The sequence below is a fragment of the Passer montanus genome, unplaced genomic scaffold, assembly GCF_014805655.1.
Source record: "Passer montanus isolate IOZ18808 unplaced genomic scaffold, ASM1480565v1 scaffold93, whole genome shotgun sequence".
Lineage (NCBI taxonomy): Eukaryota > Metazoa > Chordata > Aves > Passeriformes > Passeridae > Passer > Passer montanus.
In genome coordinates this window covers 2,365,668-2,379,199 of record NW_024374701.1, presented here as the reverse complement: position 1 = coordinate 2,379,199, position 13,532 = coordinate 2,365,668, and positions in this window count along the sequence as shown.

Sequence of the window (13,532 nt, the reverse complement as noted above, 5' to 3'; positions counted from 1 at the left end):
TTCCTCTGATTTATAACGAAGATGTTAAAGTTAATTTCCCTCTCACAAGGCAGGGACTTTTCTTTCTTTGCTGATGCATCTGTTTTACAGATACCACTTCTCAACTCCCACTGCTGGGCTCAACCTCACTGAAGGATGAGGAGAGGGAGTACATGGTGCTTCATCTTTCACTGTCAGCCCTCAAAACCAGTTTTGCAATAAAAGAAAAAAAGAATGTGTCCTGTTGTTAGATGGCTCCTGTGAGTTTGGACACTATCTGTTATTGACATAAGGGTCAGGAATCATAAAATCATGAAATCATTTAGGTCAAGTCCAACCATTAACCCAGGACTGCCAAGACAACCACTAATCCTTGTCCTCAAGTGCCATATCTACATATCTTTTCAGTCCCTCCAAGGATGGTTACTCCACCACTGCCCTCAGCAGCCTGTTCCAGTGATGGACGACCCTTTTGATGAAGCAATTTTCCTTAGTATCTCATGTAAACCTCCCCTGGTGCAACTTGAAGCCATTTCATCTCATCTTGCTGCTTTACTTGGAAGAGGAGAGAGTAATTTAGGTTGGAAAAGACTTTTGAGATCCTTGGGTCCAATGTCAGGATCTTTCACTGGTCTCCAGAGTATGGTGTGATGCTTTTCATTTTTAGGTGAATTAAATAAGATCCCTTAGGCAAAGTTGTGCTCCCTGCATGTTAGACATACTGAAATGCTTCCATAGAGAAGCTCTTTGATATGTCTGACACCCAGACTCACACTGGGCCTGCCTAAGTGTCATCCTCAAGAATGCCCTTGTCCCTTTAAACATTCATGTGCTCTTGCTTCTGCTCATGCATTTTTATTACTAACAGGTTTCCCAGCTGATAACACAGCAGTGAATACATTATTCAGCCTGGATTGCTGACTTTACTGCTGGTTGTCTCCGTTACAGCAACATCCTCCAACACTTATGAGTAGGGATCTCAAGATTCATCTGAGTGTCCTGGCAGAATGTGGCTGAAGCTGCAGGCCTTAATGGGGGAAGGCAATGGGATGGGACCAGAGGCAGGGATCTCTGACCGGACTCCACTCAAACAGCGGAGCACACAAGCCCAGGTCCTCCAGTCCTCTGTGAGACCCAGGAGATGCAGGGGAAGCAGGAGAAGCTTCTTGGGGCTGAAATGCCACATGTGCTTCTTCTATTACGTTAGAGAGCTGCTACCACTGTGTGCCACATTCCTTTCTCTCTTCTCCCACATGAACCGTGAACTGAGCGATTACCTCTGAATTGCACTGGGGGGCTGTGAACCTTAATTAATTTGTGGGTTTCAGTTCTTTGTGCTTTCAAAATTCAGTGTGCTTAATTCCTTCATTACTTCCTAGTTAATAGCATTATTTATTTGAGTCAGAGTAGTCCCCACCAAGACTGTGCGATGGTGGGTTCCCAATTCCACATGATATGCTGGGCAGGTGCAGACTCTCTGTCCTCCCTAACACTAACTAAAACAGGAAACAATTAGGTTAACTATGAGGAAGTAGTTCTTTCCTGTGAGGCTGCTGGGGTCCTGGCACAGGTGGCCCAGAGAAGCTGTGGGTCCCCCATCCCTGGAAGTGTCCAAGCCTAGGTCATACATGGCTTGGAGCAGCCTGGGATAGTGGTAGAGTTTCCTACCCATGGCAGGGGGTTTGGAATGAGCTTTATGTCCCTTCCAACTCAAACCATTCCAGGAGTCTGTGATCACCCACCAGTGGGCCTGCAAAGGCCCTCCCCAGGTGGGTTTGTGTCCATGCATAGCTGTAGGTTGGGAAAAGATGCAGGAGCATGCACTGTCATCCACGTGGAAGAGGAATCCATGTTCGATGAGTGGGGTGATACAAGAGGAAGCTGAATTGCAAGCAGCCTTCATATCCAGCTGCTTACAGAGACCAAGCAAGACAAAAATTAAGCAGGCCATTAAGCAGCACCCCAGTGGATTAACATTGTCTGTCTCGCTTGCACTGCAGGATTTCAAAATTCCTTTGAAGTTTGCATATTAGAAAATCACTTTCCAAGACACATAACTTTGAGGAACAGCTGACTAATCCTTTAAGATTTAATGAGGTTAACTAACATGCACAGTTTTTAGGGAGCTATTGTTTGTATTTTGGTAGCAAACATGAAAAACATTGACAATAAGAAATGTTCTGTAAAGAGCCATAATGGAAGCATGGCATAATTTTGGTAACTTTTGTAGAAGCTTCAGGTCTCCATAGAGCACAGGTTGGGCTTCTGATCTTGTTCAATTATAACAATTAATAGTTAACAGAACTGTTTGCTTTTAACTCTCACTGAAGTCAATAGGATTACACTTTTCTGTTCTCCAGGTTAATTTATGGTTTTGTAGTTTCTTCTCTGACCCTTCGGGAACTCCTTCCATGGACTGGCAGAACATCAGCAGTGTTTTCCAACAGCTGGGGCTGGTGGCAGGGGGTGCCCAGCACTGGTCTGGCATTGGAGCCCACATCCCACTCTTTGCCCAGCAGAGCCCAACTCTGTCCCTGGCAAGGTCTGGCACTGAGCCCTTCCCCTCTAAGCTCCTGGAATAACTATAGAATAGAATCATAGAATCATTAAATTTGGAAAAGACCTCCAAGATAATTAAGTCTAGCCTTCTCCATTTGGAAGGTTGGTTGTGGACTACTTGCACCTCAGATGCCTCAGGATGGAACAATCAACTTAGTTTGATATTTACAGAACACCAAAGTTGCATGTAACAAGCTGACACATAAATTCATTAGGATGCAATTACAGTGATCAGAATGTAGGCTACTCAACTATTTTAGCAAGAACACGTAATTAACTGCAGGTTCATGTTGAATGCTGCCTGTGCCATGAAGCAGGTTCCAAAGATTGGTTTGCATGGGTAAACACACCAGCAGGATTTTTCCCAGAGCACAGCCTCTGGCTGAAATGCAGACTGATGGAAAACAGCAGTGGCTGGATTGGTGGGAGACAAGCCTGAGCAAGACAAGAGGAGCAGAGCATCTTGTCCATCACCTAGCAGCCCAGCTGACAGAGCTGGAGCCTCTAGAGATGTGAGCTCAGTGCATCAAAACTCATTGGGTATTATCACTGCTGCGCAGTTGCTGCCTCATGGTAAAACAGCATGAATATTAAAGGGTTCTTATAGCTTCTTTGGAAAGATCTGCATGCTATGGCTTATAGATCATAGTGGTGCTGGGAGAAAATAGAACGATGTCAAACTGCTTGCCTGTTGCTTATTTGTAACTCTCCCCTTCAGCTCATGGGAGCCTGGACACTATTCTGGAGAAATAGTTTCCTCAGCATCTCTTCCACTTATGAATTATTTCATGGGAAGCTTTGTCCTACTAATGAGTGGAAAATTCAGTGTGCAATTAATATTTGTCACCCTCAGGCCTTCACAATCCTTGTCAAAATATACATTACACCAATAAAAATTCCATACAGAGCAGGCAGAGAGGTGGCTGTTCAGGGGCTGTGCATGGGGAGAAGGAAGAGAAAAAAGACAATAAACCTCTTCAGGATTTACAGCATACATAAAGCAGGAGAGCATCATGTGCATGAGTGGCACAACAGGACCTGGGAGCTGTGGCATAGAATCCTGTGTGGTGAGGAGCAACCTGGCCTGGGAAAGGAGTCTCTGCCCATGGCAGGGGTGAGGGAATGAGCTTTAAGGGCCCTTCCAATCCAAACCATTTCACGATTCTATGAAGTTAATTTTGATAATTGCTGTCCCTCATTCCCAGGGCAGTGCCATGGGGTGCATGAGTTTCATGTCCCTGGTCCCATTCCATTGTTTTAAGAGGAAGCTTCTGCAAAGAGCCTGATCTTCCCTCAACTCATTTCTAACTGGAATTTAACAGACCCCCGTCTGCCAAATAATAAATAGAAACCTTTACATGCAACACTCTGTCGGTTAAGTAGAGCTATAAACAAAGCCTAAATAGGAGCTGATTTAGGGAACAAATTCGAGAAGGCAATGCTGCCATAGCTGCAGCACATGGGTGGGATGAACCACACATCCCCATATAGTCAGGTCCCCAAAAACCAAGCCTACTGCCAGACTTAAAGAGCTGACATCAAAAGCTTTCCCCTGTGGCAGTGAAGGGAAGGCTCTGAAAGATTACCGAAAATGCCTTATTACAGCAAAATAGTGTGGCTCTGGTTTTCACTATCACCACTCTGTGGGGAAAGCCCAATGTGGTGAAGCTGGTGGCACAGCAAGGGCAGGACCAGCACTGGCAGCTGTGTTGTTCCCAGAGAGAGCAGAGCCAGACATGCTCACAGACTTCCCAGGCCAGCCTGGGAACCAGCATGCACCAAAGCGGGACAGGAGCCCGTGCACCGACTTGCCAACAGCTGGAATGGGGCTGGCAGAGACAGGAGAGCCGCAGCACCTCCATGCAGTGGATCCGTGGGCTGCTCTGAGCTCTTTACACACTACTAACTCATGTATTTCCCTGCTGCATAATTCATACCTTTTTAGCAGAAGATAAAAACTTCATAACTGTTAATGTGCAACTGTTTATTAATGTGAGTCTGCCAGACAGCCCTTGGATTCAGAAGGAGCTCTTGAGAAAGAGCCAAAGTCTGTCCTCTGTAAGCAGATTTTTTTTGAAAGCTCCGAGGCTGGTGGGTACCAGTCTCTAAACATTCCTCCAGTGGCTGCTGAGCTGCTGCTTCATCCTGGTTCCTCTGAAGAACTTGGAGCATCACAGAAGCAGAAATAAATAAATAAATAAATATTTTCCTTTACTCAAGGTGAGGTGCTGAATGTGCTGTATCGTTCATGTCTCTCTCCTGCAGTCAACCAAGCACAGACAGGAGATAAGAGCATTTGTTCCCACAAGGAACAGAGAGGATGAAAAACAAGGTTTCTGTTGTGTTCTGTGCAAGGTTGTTTATAATGCCTGTGACTATTTTTAAGCCTGAGAAATGAAGGGCTGCCAGCTGCAGCCCGCTCTTGAGGGAAGGTGCATTGTGTTCTGGAGCACTGTCAGGTGAACCAGAGCAGACACTGGTTACCCGGCAGCCAGCACGGGCACATCGGTTACACCATCCTCCCCGTCCCTGTCCTTGGCAGGAGCCTGGCTGCAGGCACTGTCCTGGCAGGTGGCACCGCACACCTGCCACTGGGGTGACACCAACATTCACAGGGACAACATAATTTCAAAAAACCTTCCCAAAGACATTGCTGGGGGGAAAAAGGCAGTCTCTAGGTCTAGAGGATGATCAAGGTCTGCTGTTGCTGCTGTCTGTTCTGTAAGACCATGTCTGGTGGTATGGAGACATGGGCAGGATGAAGGCATGGGCAGGATAGAGGCACGAGCAGGCAGGAGTATCCTGCACCTGCTGGAGCAAAGCAAGGATAGCTCCCTGTAAGGCTGCCCCGGGGGCCAGGGATGGAGAGCAAAGCAGAGAACATAGGAAATACTCCAGCTCCTTTGGCAAGATGAACAGCTAGCCTCTTCCAACCTCTTACCCCACTGCTGGCACATAAGAATTCTTGGATGCTGACAGCAGCTATTTTCAACAGCTTCTGACACAGTGAAGTGAGAAATCATTTCCCAGAGCCAGAATCTCTCTCTTGAGTGCTTTGGAGAGATCTGAGGCTGCCCAAACTCATGCTATGGAGTATCATGGACACTGAAATGGGCTCCCTGGAGAAGTGGTCACAGCCTGACAGAATTCATTGAGCATGTGGACCATGCTCTCAAGCAGATGATGGGGTTTTGGGGGTGTCCTGTGCAGGGCCAGGAGTTGAATTTGATGATTCTTATGGATCCCTTCCAGTTCAGTATTGTATGATTCCAGGATCACTGCAGTGCCTCAAACAAGCTGTACCTCTGTAAGGAGCCTCCCCATGGCAATCCCAGTCACCACCAACACAGCTCTGCCTGGCTTCCCTGAGGAAGCTCTGTCATTTCCTGGAGGTTTGATGTGTGTTCATCAAATTAAGAGGGATTAAAAAGAAATGAGTATCATAAATACCCTAAGCAAGTCAGATCTATATTGCATACTGTCAATAAAGATAACATTATTTAAATAATAAGTTCAGAACTTTCACCTGTAAATTAAATCTTATTTAAATATATGCTGATTATGAGGCTTTGTTCTAATTGTCTTAATTATGGGCTTTTCATGTCAAGAATCTGTAGAAATGAAAACACTCATAAATGACAGCATGTAACAGCAATAGCTGCACCTGCTGGCACTTGGACTGGGCTGTCAAGGTGAGGAATTAACTGATTCCTGGGGAGGGCATGGTCAGTGGTGGGTGTGCAGGGAGGCTGTAGGGCTGAAAATGGTGTCTGCACACACCTGTCACATGAAGTGATGATGGGATCTTGGACAAACTCCATTCATCGTTCCCATTTGTATAGCTCCCATCCTAGGAGCAGCCACAGCTGCTCTGGGCAACCTGTGCCAGGGCCCTAGCACCCTCACAGCCAAGAATTCCTTCCCAATATCCCAACTACCCCTGCCCTCTGGCAGTGGGAAGCCATTCCCCCATGTTCTATCCCACTGGGTCCTTGTCCAAAGTCCTTCCCCAGATCTCTTGGAGCCCCTTTGGGCACCAAAAGGGGGTCTAAAGTCTTCCTGGAGCCTTGGAGCTGCTCCCTTGGAGCCCTTTTTGTCTCCAGGCTGAACACCCTCAGCTGTCCCAGCCTGGATCCAGAGCTGAGGGGCTCCAGCCGTTGGAGCATCTCAGTGGCCTCCTCTGGCTTCGCTGCAGCAGTTCCACATCTTTCTGATGTTGGTTCCCAGAGCTGGAAGCAGCTCTGCAGGTAGGATCTCATCTGAGCAGGGCAGAATCCCCCTCCCCTGCTGCCCACACTGTGTGATCAGCCCAGGGCTCAGGGTGGTTTCGGGTCCCAGCACATGTGGCTAGTGCATGTCCAGCACCCCCAGGTCCTTTTGTCCACAGCTACTCCATGATATTTTGCTGTGACATTCATTGGGATGATATGTCATTGGAGTGTCCTGCCTGATCCTCAGCACAGTGTGTGCTCAGCTGTCCCACTGCCTTTGGAAATGCCCCTGGAGAGGGTCTCTGCTATGCTCCCAGACTTGCAACCCATTTTGGAGAAAAGCAGTGAGCTGAAGGGTAGGCTGGCAGGCAGATTCAGGTTGTTTTTCTTTTCTAGCTGGACATATGGATACAGGAAATCTTTAGAGACCTTGAAAAGGAAAAGTACCTCCCTTTGCATTGCTAAACCGATGGCGTAGCTGAGAGCCTCTGAAGGGAGAGGGAAGATGAATGACATGAGGCATTCAGCACCTTTTCTTACTGTGCAATAGTCTTGAAATTTAAAAAGTGAAATATCAAGGCATGTGCAGGTGAAGGGGAATGGCCAGTCACGCTGAGGACATTTGGAGAAGTTTGTTATTATGTAAAGCAAACTGGGGAAAGGTTAGCAAATACCACTGCTTCCCTGGGGAGCCCTTCTCTTGCCAAAGTCATTAGTGCACTGGCAGGATAACAGATCCTCTCTGCTAATTCTCTAGGTCATAAGCAAATTAAGACAGAAAAGCTGATCTGCTATCAATCTACATTAGGCACAGGAGTCCAGCTCACCTGTCCAGCAGCTGCTGGTTTATGGAAAGTTTAAGGCTGAAATATGAAAGTCTTGTCATTAAACTGGGCCCATTTTCCTCTCATCTCTGGCAGGCTGGGCATGGAGCTCTAGGACAGGGCTGCACAGTTCTGGCACCCCTCGGGTGAGAGCATGGCACAGGCAGAGTGATTTCACAGAGGGTGCCCCAGGACCTCCACCAGTGCTGCTTCATCTCTTCAGGGAAATCCATGGCCATGGTGTTGTAGCTATGGTCCATGTCCAGGGGCTCTGGGGTTGCAGCCCCACAGGGAGGGCTTGGATTCAGCCAGCTTGTGCTCACCTCAGAGTCTTGGTGCCAGCTTGCAGTAATGCAGCTTGTGATTTGGAAAGGGACAGACCAGGGAAATGTTGCTCATGGGATGTGGGAAACTCCTTCCCTAGGCAGGAAGGGGTGAATGAGGGTAGGAGGAGGCAGAGTTTTTGTTAGAAGCAGCCCAAGTATCTCCCAGTGTGGGCCGAAAGAGCTTTTGATATCCTCAATATAAACTGTTTGGTGACATTAAAACAACCCACTCCCAGGGAGGATTCAGCCCAGGTCTGCAGCTGCTTCCTCTATGGACACACCACTCTATGGGTGAGTACCCTGGGCATGGCAGGTGCTGGGAGAGTGGTCCTCTCTGCCGGGGCCATTCCATGGGTGCTGTGAGGTTTAGGCTGGATAGTAGACAAAGATTTTTCCCCAGAGGGTGCTCGGGCACTGCCCAGGCTCCCCAGTGAATGGTCACAGCCCCAAGGCTGCCGGCACTGCAGAAGCATTTGGACAACGCTCTCAGGCACAGAGTGGATTTTGGGGTTCTCCTGTGCAGGCCCAGGAGATGATCCATGCAGGTCCCTTCCAGCTCAGGATATTCTATGCTTCCATGATTTCAAACAGAAATGGTGCCAGCAAAACCTCCAGAGTCACATTTGCAGTGAACAAAAACACCCACCTGCCCACAACACAGCATTCAAATCCTGCCTTTAATCTCAGGTTCCAGTAACAACTTTCTCACCATCCAATTACTTGTCTTACAATTGACATAGAAATATTAAATTCCTAAGAACTAAAGCGCTTTGAAAGTATAACCTACTTTTAAAGCAGAAGAGATTTATAGTGGAAGCATTTACTTTCTAGTCCTTGACATTATCAAAGTCACTGATGCCTCATCAGCAGCTCCATAAATGAGGCCTCCAAACACACAATGTCTGGTTGCCATTTTCTGGGCATTGTTTTCTGGCTGAGCCCCTCTGACTGTGTGGCAGGTGACAGCCCTGTCACCATCCCCTATGACTCTGAAACCACGTGTGGCCATGGTGTGCCCTTGGCATCCTTCTGCTGTCACACACTGCCTGGCACAGTCAGGTCTGTCCTGCACCCCTCTGACCATTGCTGAGTAGCAGAGGCAGCTGCTGGCACTGTGGACTCACTGCTGCCAGCCACAGCATCCAGAAAACAGCTCAAATGGAAACTGGGGAATCTTTGCACTGGAGCAAGCACCAGGCTTCTGGCAGCAGCAGCAGCAGTGGCAATGGTGCCCTGGTCCCCACGTCTGCCTGGCCCTAGCCCTCATCCTAAACTGCAGCACTAACCTACATGGAGAGGCATTAACTTTCACTCCTGAAATAAGGTGCGATTGTTTCAGTTGGGCATATAAGGACACCAAGTGATGCTAATTACCCTCTAAAATATGAATAGAATTAAGCCAGAGAAGCAGAAAATTACCTTTGTGGGAGATCTGCTGCAGTTTAACTGAACAAGGATGGTAGCTGGATTGGCAATGAAGAATTTGTCTTTTAACAGCAGTACACAAGCACCTTGACTATCACCCTGGAAATCATCCAGACTTTTAATTAGCCATTAACTCTTCTCTACACATTCAGCAGTGTTCAAGGAGACCATTGTGCTGGTTTCACACCTCTTCCACAGGCTCCTCAGACTGCCTCAAGGCACTTTGTTGATCAGTAATTGCTTCCGATAGCACATAATTAATCACTGATCAACTCTGCTCCTCGAAGCCTGCCCAAAGATCGTAGAATCACAGGACAGTTTGTGTTGGAAGCACCATCAAGCTCATCCCATTCCACCCCCTGCCATGAGAAGGGACACCTTCTGCTGGACCAGGTTGCTCCAAGCCCTGTCCAACTTGACCTTTAGCACTTCCATGGATGGGGCAGCCACAGCTGCTCTGAGCAGCCTGTGCCACTGCCTGTTCCAGAGATGAGCAGCAGCCTTCCTGGGAAGGCTGGCTCCTGGAGCTTTGCCACCAAACCAAGCTCCAGCCCCACTCCTGGGGTGTGTGCATTGGTGCTGCTCTGTGCCAGTGCTCCTGCTTTGCAGAAGGCCCCAGGTCCCCACCAGATGTGATGGTGACAGGACTCACGAAACACACTGGGATCTGGCCTAGGTTTACTGCCCTGCAGCCCTGAGGAAACCTGCTCTTCAGGACGTGCTCCTGCTGCTACACAGTCCAAGCTCTTTCTGACCCCAAATCCTTCCTTTGCACAGATCTCTTCTCTGGCTACTGCACCCAAAGAAACCTGAAACATCTGTGGAGGAACTGGAAGCCAAACAGGACAATTTTGGGGCTCTGCATGGCTAGCACGTGCACAGGGGTGTGCCACAAGCAGCCAGTGACAGCCCTCAGCACAAGTGATTTTCAAGACTGATGAGCCATGGCGATTTGAGGTTCTCACCCTTCAGATCACACCACTGAGCTCAGGGCTGCACCCAGGACACACCCCCCCAGCACAGCCCACTCGGGACTGGGCTTCCTCACAGAAAGCTGCAGGTAGCAGGGAGTTTTATCTAATGCAAAGCCACACGTATCCAAGACCTCAGGGAGTTTCTGCCCCATCTGTTCCAGGCAGGTAGGAAGTATACAGTACTGTGCAGCTCCTGGGACTTTTAATGGTGATTAACAATCTGTTCTACTCGGGTATTGGTGGTAAGAGGTTAGGAAAAGCTGTCTGTCAGGATCTGGAGCAAGAAGGCCACCAGAATGGCTCTGATGTGGCTGCAAATGCCCCTGAAATGAAAAAGAGCCATCTCTCTCAAGGGCTGTTGCCTCAAGAACCTCCTGCTTTCCCTATTGCTCTCTGAAGTTCACATATATAAAACCTTTTTGTTCCCATCAATGCTACTCCTGGATTTATGCTTATATGAAAAGCTCATGGAATGTGCTGTGGGAACTGAAGACTTTTAAAAGCAATTTGAGAAGCAGTGCAGGGAACGTGGTCCCGAGAACTGCTGCCACTTTTCTCCCTGCTGTGCAGGACTTGCTGTACCTGCAGCACTGGCTGCTTGTTCCAGCCTGGTTCCAGCTCTCTTCATTTACCAGATGCATTATTTACCAGCCTGACATTTAAAAATCAGCTCATTTAAAAATCAGATTTATCAACAAAAGAGTAGTGCTTGCTGTGGTGGCTTCCAACAAGAGTATTTTGCTGGGCTTGTGTTGACTTGGCAGTTTTCTGCCCAGTTCATCGCCAAAGGGCACTAGCACAGAGCCCTCAGCCCCTTCCCAGCCTGGGTGCTCTGCTCACAGCACCACTGAGATATGGACTGCCTTGGACTTTGGACTTCCACCAGCAAGCCAAGCAGGAGGAGGCCCGCACCAAGGGAATGACCTTCATGGAAGCACAATGAACTCAGTGCTGCAAGAGCCTGGATCCTGTTTGGGCAGCTGGATGATGTGCTCAAGGACCATCAGTCTGTCCTGCCCCACAGCACCCACAAAGCAGGGTTAACAGTTTGTGACATGTACCAATGGTGGCAGCAGGTCCTGGTGGAGGGTCCCAGGATGCAGCACCAGCACCAGGGGTGCCATCCCTGTGCCCACTGTTGGCAGATCCCTGTATGGCTGTCTGGGAGAAAGGCCAAAGGAACAGCTGATCATTGGCCACGCTCCTGTGCAGCACAGGAGGGTATAAATATGTGTAGGAAGATTCAGGCAGTTCTTGTAAAGCTGCATCCTGGAATGCACCACCTGCCCTGTGCCTCATGGCTCTCCGAGCTGCCACTTCCCACACCAGGGAGCAGGGTCTGCCCTGCTCCTCTTGCTCTGCAGCACTCCAGCAGTATCTGGTCGGTTGTACACAGCTTTGGGAGTAGGAACAGCTCACACCAGCTGAACCATGCTGCAGGAACTGTCCTGGTGCCAAGGAACTTTTAGCACATCATGGGGCTTGTCTTTGAGCCATGCCTCCAGGTGACACACTACTCACCTGCAACAGGGACAAGCACAAAGTGGGAAAGCGGTTGCCTTGCTCCCTGTGAGGTGCAGGATGAGAAGATGGGATGCTCCAAGCAGCATCAGACTCTTTCCTGCAGTAGGTTTCTCCTCCGTGAGAGGTGCCTGACAGGAGTTTCCCAGCCTCAGATCCACCTTGCTGCAGCATTGCTTGGTTCTTTTTGGCACCTGCTCGGGCCAGGGGCAGGCTGACTTCCCTGGGAGCACCCACGGGCACTGGCAGGGCTGAGCATTGCTCCCCAGCTCCTGCTCCAGCTCACAGTGGAGTTGTGTCCTCCAAAGGCAGTGCTGCCTTATCAATAATAAAAGGCAATTTCCCCAGACAGAGCTAGGAGATTACTCAGCCCTTCATGCACTTCATCTGCAGCTGACAAGATGGGAAGGACTTTAGGAAGATGCAATTTGACAGTAACACAAAACAACAACGGCATTAAGGGAAGAATAATGGCAAAGGCATCTGTCAAAAACCTTGTGTTCCTTAACCAGGAGCAAGAAATCAGAACAGTCAGACCCAAGCAGAAGCTGAAAGGGAGGGCAGGAGCACAGCAAGGAGCCAGGTACCACTGCCCATGGGGCATCCCGACTACTGTAGGATCTGAGCTTCAGGATGTGGTCACAGGGAGGATGAGAGGACCCTGGTGTCACCTCAGCCAGCTCAGAAACTTGCCAACTCCATGGCCACAGAGCCCAGGGGAGGGAAAAGCACCACTGTGCATGACACAAGTAATGTTCCACATCCATCAGGGCAGGACCTGGTGCCATGAGCCCACAGGATCAGTCCCATTCTACAGAACTGCTCCTCACTGAGTTCAGCCAGACCTTTCCCAAGCCAACATGCTGCCAGGGATACTCTCAGCAGGCTGCTAGCTATTAATGGAGCAGGGCACATTTATTTCTGCATCTCAAAATCCCCTTTGGCAAATCACAAATCACAGCACTCTGCTCAATAGATGCTCCTGCAGCACCCAGCATCAGGCAAATGGTGTCAGTGATAACTCTGCAAGGACAGAAGAGATGTTTCCAACTGCTGGAGCGAATTACATTCATAAGTCTTTAGAAGGTACATTAAACCTAATGTGAAATCAAACCCTCCAAGTAATGAGCAGAGCAGTTATCCTGTGTTACATGCAAGTTATGTGCAAGAGGATCTTGTTCAAAGAAGATCTGCCTTTGCCAAGAGATGAGCTGGAGAGAGGATGCCCTGATCTCTGCTCAGGGCTCCTGGCGTGGAGCTTTAACCATTTCCTCAGCCCAGCTCTAGCTCTTGTGAGAGAAATCCTGACGTGAAACCACCAGGAGATGGAGAGGGCAGAGCAGGAGCGACCCTGCGGCTGTGCCTGTCAGGAACCACTCAGAGTTCAATCAGTGCCACGTCCCTCACAGAGCAGATAAATGGCAACTCACTGGGAGAAAATGAGATAAACAGTGGACTTAATAGCGCTCCATTGCCCTCCAAATAGCAACCCCAGCCAGGACTGCCTCTGGGCACAGCAGGAAAAGGCCCTTGGATTAAAGGACACTCTCTGAGGTTGTCCCTTCTCTGCTGTGCTGTGTTTCAGCCCATTTCCATCCTGGTCAGCTCAGAGCAGATCCAGAACCTGACAGGCAAAAGGGAAGGTGCTTTAATGAAGCATCCAGTATTAAACCACTGAAGGATTAAAGAGAGGAAGAACTAGGATCCTCCACA